Below are 6,993 nucleotides of genomic sequence, written 5' to 3'. Positions count from 1 at the left end.
ATGTGATCTGATGGCGTTGTTCGAGAAGATGAGAGTGAAGTGGAAGATGTGACATGGAAGAGTCAGGGATGAATGCTTGTGCGCGGAGTTAGAATTGAATTTGTTGATGAATAATGGGCCGTAGTATGGAATGACCGATTAGACATCCCTCTACCTGTGTATGTCAGGTTGAAGTCTAAGGTGACGAGAGTTGCGATGACAGAGGCGTGAAAGAGGATAGGCTTTGGGGACCGACTAGGCAGAGTGAGACAGCAAATGCCAAGATGTTATAGAGAATTTGTGATGGGTGATTTAAAGGGAATGGTTAGTCTTGGCATTGTGAAAATTATAATGGGTCGTTTTTGAGTCCTATGGAAAAAATCGATAATGGACAGCGGCCTAAAGACACGTATTAGCAACGGAAATATTGCTTAAGTAATATTTGAAGCGCAAAGAAGTAGCCTACAGCCGGTGAAAGTTGCCAGTGGTGCAGTAACCCACAAAATAACTCGAATAACTGCGTCAGTGTGAGACCGGTGAAGCTCAGTCCAGGTGGAGCATAGTCATTCATGTGTGTGGGTGAGAGAGTGCGGAAGGGGGGGAGAAAAGAGCGAGGAAGACGGCTGGTGTGAAGAGTGAAGTGGTTTGTGTGAAGAGTGGATAGGTTGGAGGAGAGGGGAGGGAGGAGGATGGTTGGTGTGAGCAGTGGGAAGGTGAGTGAAAAGGAGGGGAAGAGAGGAGGGTGGTTGGTGTGAACAGTGTGTGTGTGAGAAGAGAGGAAGGAAGGCAAGAGGGTAGTTGCCGTGAATAGTGGATATGTGAGAAGAGAGGAGGGAAGGAAGAGGGTAGTTGGAGTTAATAGAGGATGAGTGAGGGGGGGAGGGAGATGGGAGAGCGTGGTTGTTGTGATGGGGTATGTTCAGCATGTAGTTATCATATATTTTTGTACCATGGTGAACAGTCTAGGTATTCACGTAATGCATGTGTAATATTTTAGTCATATTCCTTCGTAGTTGCGGATAAGTCGCGCGCGCACCCCCCCCCCCTCCCCACACACACACAATTTTTGGTGGTTAAATTTTGGTAATGATCTGAATTGTCTGCTATAGGCGTTGGCCGAGGCATGTGCTCCCCGAGTGCTGTCCTTCTTGCTTCTAATGCTCTCAGTCTTGACTTGTGTCCTTTTGACAGCGTTCAAGCTTCACTTCCTTATGTTAGAATGGGAATCACAATATTGTCATTCAGCGACTTTTTGTTTTTTACTTGTTCACTTCCATATTCCTTATAACGGGCACATGGCACATTAATATTTTCTTATATGCTGTATACATGTATATTCAGGCATGTCCGTGATAAAATGGTATAATGACTTAGGAAGGAAAAATAATCTGTCGTAGGGAAAATCTATCACAAAGGAAGGATGATAGAAGGTCCCGTGGGTCAAGCCCCAAAAAAATTCAGAACAAAACACAGGCAGGTTTCTGTCAATGAATTTGAAATATAAAACTAAAAAATGAAAAACCGCATCATCTTAACCGCGGCCATCATGTTAGATTCGTTTATGACTGTGACAACACCATTGATTTACCTGTAATAAATTATTATATGTTTTCATGCTTTTATAATCACTAAAGAAAAATAGACTTGTCATATTGGCACCTCTGTTTTTCACACTGAGGCTAACAGAACACGTGTTGTTTTACCGTTATTATCCACCAGAGAAAGCATCAACAAACTTTATGGTGAGCGTTTTGACTTCGTAATAATGCCTGGTGGTCGTTCACTCTGTCCCGCTCACTGTATAAACAAGGACATTATGTGTTGTGACGATCAAGACTAGGGCAATGAGCAGCGTGGACCGACTGCATGAAAACAAGCACCGATAGAGTGCACCCATTGAATTAATCTTTTGTTTTTTATCACAGTGAATTTCATAACAAAGCTACATTTTTATGAAGACTGTAATACGCTTTTCATTTGTAAGAGGTAAAATATGTTATAGGTAATTCTTTTCCAGTATTAAATGACCATTCTTTCTATCATTCTTGTACCATTGCGGTTGCAGATGAACACTAGGCTGCAACGACCCAATCACTGAATGAAATCGTCTGGCGTTCTCTGGTAAAGAAAAGAATGTTGCTCTGACCATACAAGCTGTTTCTGGTATTAACACCCAGGCTCATGTGATTTAGTTTCAGCTGAACAAAATCGTCTGACGCCTACTAGAACAGAATACTAGAGCTGTTCTGATTATAAGAGAAAAGGAACTTTGTGTGCCAGTCCACTGGGTCATCAGGACTTGAAAATACAATATATTTAAGGCCACAATAAAAAAAAAAAATGAAAAAGGAGCACAGGTCTCTAAGTCTAGTCAAGTGGTTCCAAACCTGGGGACACTGCAGTATGGTAATATTGACTCTTATTTCATTTTTGATGTACTCAATTGATGATATTCACCTCAGGAGAAACTGTTCAAACTGGAGAGGTTAGATTCTGCCTTCATCTACCGTTTCACTAGCAGAGATCCTTCATAACCTGAATAAAATCATCTGGTGGTTACCTGAGAAAAATTAAAATCGCTATAATGGTTAAAGGGTTAAGTTCTTGGACTGACTGAAGACAGGATTTAGCAATAATTTTCCTGAGGTAAGATTTATGAAGAATCCTTGTCTTTCAACCATCCCGTGTAGTGTAATTGGAGGCAGAGTAGAATGAATCCCTGGATTTGTGAAGGAACCCATTTACCAAGGACACGTTCAGAGAGACGAGTGTGACGGAGGCTGGGGAAAGCATGACACGCAATCCTCTGTCAGCAATTGACTGTCTGAGAAGTTCTGTCAGTCTTGTCTGGCCATATTTGCAAAATGGAGCTTTCCACGCTCTTGAGCGTCAGGCTGACAGATCGTGACCAGTTCCACGTGAAAGATGGATGACTTATGTTGTCCCCGTGAAGTGACTTAGTAATTGAGCATCAGGCTGACAGATCGTGACCAGTTCCACGTGAAAGATGGATGACCTGTGTTGTCTCTGTGCAGTGACTCAGTAATTGATAACCCAAGTGGAAGCAGTAACCAGCTTCAACCGCGCCACTGAGATACCAATTCACTTTTTATATGTTCTAGTATGTGCGTGCACCGCGTCGCTATGTTCAAGTTCCCGAGGTACGAAAATTTCATAGTCAGCATTCTCGTTACGATGCTGTATTGATTGGCATATTGAAAGAGAGATATAGATGGAGGCCATGGCTTTTATCGTAGGTTGTCATGGGGTTACAGAACGGAAAAGTTCGGGAACCACTGGTCTAGACAAGACTACCCTTTTGTTATGGGACCGCTGAGTATGAGATCCAGAAGCCTGAATTTTTCTTATGCAGCAGCAGATGAAATAGCCTTGTGCAATGTGCATTGTATTGCTTACTTATTGCAGTTCTTGTGAATGAAAAATTTCCTAAGTATCGGCAACAGCAAACGATTTTTTCTGGCACGTTGGTAGGCTTAAGAGCGAGTAATGAAACACGTACGTTACAGCATAGAGTAAATCCAAATGATATCCTTTTGTAACACTGGTACTGGAACCGAAGATACCGGGATTACCGACACAGTAATGTCATCATTGCACCACACCTCTACATGACCAGTAGATGGAAAAAAAAAAAAAAGTATATTTGCCATGCACACATCTCAGCCAACCAGAATTTCATTACCTCTTTCTACTCCTACCATCTCATGCAATACCTTTCGGATCATCGTCATTACCATGTGTCATTTAGCTTATGATCAATCGCTGTCGTGTAATATAATTTGTGAGTGCTTTTTTATGCTGCTACCGCCCTCGTACAATCAGTATTTTTTCTTTTCTTCCTTTTTTCTTTTTTCTTTTATTTTGCATGCCTACCTTGCGTATATTTCCCCTCAGTGCAGAACTGGTCGTTGTGCAAACATAATTCATCCAACAGCCTTACAACTCTATACGGTAACCTTCACACTTGTAACTTAATAAGACCGGCATAATTTAAACATGTGACACATCCAACAGGAATTATACTCATATAATGTAACTGTCCTTCAAAGAATTAGCAATTAGTTACATAAGATGAATGGTTAAAGTATATGTATTTACTTATTTACTTTCATATTTTTCCTTCCCATTTCTGTCATACCTCCCCCTCTCTTGTACGGAGTGGATCCTGTTGAAATGAACTGAATGGCCGTGGCTGGGTGAAATGAAAGAATGAAAGTAAAAGTCTGTCATTCCTCCCTCTCCAGCCACCCGCCATGATTTTATCTTGGTGGCGACCCAGCTGAAGTGGTGAAGGTAATTAAGGTACAGTGGCCGTTATCGTGATCTCGAGTTGCTGAAAGCCGTATTAGGTAACAATGTGAAAGTTACGATGTTACTAGGCGGTAGTTGTGATGCAAAGCTGTGTTACTGCCCCAGATACCACACCACTACTCATAACACAGCACACCGACGCCGGCCAATATTTTACCTTTAACCCTTGACTTTTACCTTTTACTGATTATTATTATTGTACGCCAAAATATAACGTAAATATATTGCTTCGGAAATAAACTTGCATATGCAATGTGTTACTGTATAATGAAGGTCAGTGGGAAGAGGAGGAGGGAGGTTTTGGCATGAGTGACTGGCGTGTATCACATTGACAGGTTTTATTTTTTCCATAATGTCCACCTCCATTCATCTTTCACTTCCCTACTAACTTGTTTATCTCTCTTTACCTCCATCCAGAACATTTTCTTACATTTCGTCCACTCAAATTCCCTCCAAATTCCTCATCCACTCTCTTCTTACCCTGTCTTTCTAGCATACAGAGAGAGAGAGAGAGAGAGAGAGAGAGAGAGAGAGAGAGAGAGAGTTGGTAGGCAGGAAGAAAGAGCGTAGTAAACACTGTCAGCTATGAAAGTAAATAATGATGTCTTCTCACTTGCGCATCCTGTCAATATGTCATGACAGACCACATGATGTGTTTCTATAACTCTGCCCATCTAAAGATATGTCTCCCGCGGCACACTAGTTCAGCAACATAAGCCGAGTTTAGGAAGGCAGTTTTTCTGTGCATGACGAAGTATTTGTGAAGTTTAATGCGCAAACTAAATCACTAAGGAGTAGATGTTTTGAAATATCTAAGGTGATTTATAAGACAACCCTACATTTCACGGCATAATATGTTATTCCTGTCTGCTTACTGATCTTGCACTTGTCCTTAGTCACCCTACCGCTTTCGTCATGGAAGCCGTAATAGAAAATGCATCCTTATCTCAGAGATCACATTACATAAGACAGAAACGGTTTCCTCCCTGATTCATTCGTGCCTTCGCCTCCACAAACATCTAGCCTCACCAGTTGTGCTGGGACCATTGGTACGTGTGCAGGCCAATCTTGCTTGTTATACTTGTTCATGTCGCTCGCTTCTCAAACCATCTGACATCACATGCAGCATTTTTAGTTGTGTCTTAATGCGTTTTTGAAAAATAAGGCTTACATCTTGTTCTTGCTGTTCCTTTACACCGATCTGTCTGGCCGAACAGAGCTACCGACCACAAACAAGCAGCCACCTTCTGATGGTGGACAGCACCTCGCCAAGGCGGAACTCCACACGGTGAAGTGCGGAGAAAATGGAGAAGGCATAGCCCCCTAGAAAATGAGCTGTGTCTAAGAGATATGAGTGATTAATAGTGTTAGACCGGATTTTGACTACTTGGTAAATGTGGCTGAGCTCCCCGTCTGGGAGTATTTTGCAAGGCCAGCTACCATCACCTCCATGGTAGTACCTCCCGGAACGATGGTAACCGTGCACCTACAACCTTTTTGGTGGACTAACCGGTGCTACACCTTGCTCAGCGGTAACCCAGAACAGTGCAAGGCAGGGGCCTCCATCTTTTCTGACCCGGACACGTGCTCCGGCCGCATACCTCATCGCTTACATCCAAAACTAAACAGTGGTTTAACGCAGCTACATCCTTCTCCCGAGTCATATCATGCTGCTCTTGAGTCATTGTTGAGAGATAACCATGTTTCACCTCAGTCATTATAGCCGATTCTCTTTCACTTACATATCCACCACTTTAGTTTGCGTCACTCTCCTGTCTTCATCGCGGCGACTCACAATAACCACTGCTTTTATGCCACCATCCTTCTCTACATATCTAACAACATCTCTACTTTCCCTTTAGTACTGTGAGAGGGAGAGCTATTGGCGTGGGAGCGCTTCGAGGTGTAGGGACTCAAATTTATGTTACCATTGTCCAGTACATTCAAAGGTAGATGTCTAGTGTTCTTTTAGTTGCATTGCATAATAATAAAAAAAAAAAACTTCCAGTCACTTCTTCAGGGTTCAAACCGTTCTGCTTAAGACACGGCCCTCTTCATCGACTTGAATGCTCTTCCATCCGACCACCAAGCCTATATTTGGAGTTTAAGTCCTGTTTCAAAGCTGTCAGAGCAGAGATGTTATTAGCCTCAGAGCTATAATAAGCTTAGGAGTGGCCATTCGTTATCTCAGGATTGAATGCGTGCCACGGTTCATAGTATTACAAATTATATAGTTACGAAATTACAGCAGGTACAGAAATAGGCTAGGGGGATTCCGAATTTTTGGGGTGGGTTTTTGTTCTTGTTGTTGTTGTTGTTTTAGCCTCAGGTTCATCTGAATGTGAGCCCAGTGGACTGTAGATCAAAGTTACCCCATTCCTGCAATCCACCACCCTTTCGAGGGACAAGAAGGAAGTTTAAGGACATTTGTATAGCCAGTTATTGTACCTGTCTGCTTATATCGGTGCTGCCACGTGAAGGCTTCCCCCAGCATCCTGAGCTGGATGCAAAGGCAATATGGGAGACCTACAGAGCACATGACACAAACATATGCCTTACGGGGTTGAGACCTGAGGGGCATGCAGTAGTGGTAATTTGCTTAGTTTGAGGGCCTTTTTTTTCAGCAAATTTTTTTAACGTAATTTGGCAGAGTAATGGATCTGATTAATGTTAAGTTATCGT

Source organism: Coenobita brevimanus, chromosome 45 (assembly GCF_032717465.1).
Source record: "Coenobita brevimanus isolate Jiangsu-jjx chromosome 45, ASM3271746v2, whole genome shotgun sequence".
Classification (NCBI taxonomy): Eukaryota; Metazoa; Arthropoda; class Malacostraca; order Decapoda; family Coenobitidae; genus Coenobita; species Coenobita brevimanus.
Note: the sequence above shows the minus strand (reverse complement) of the source record.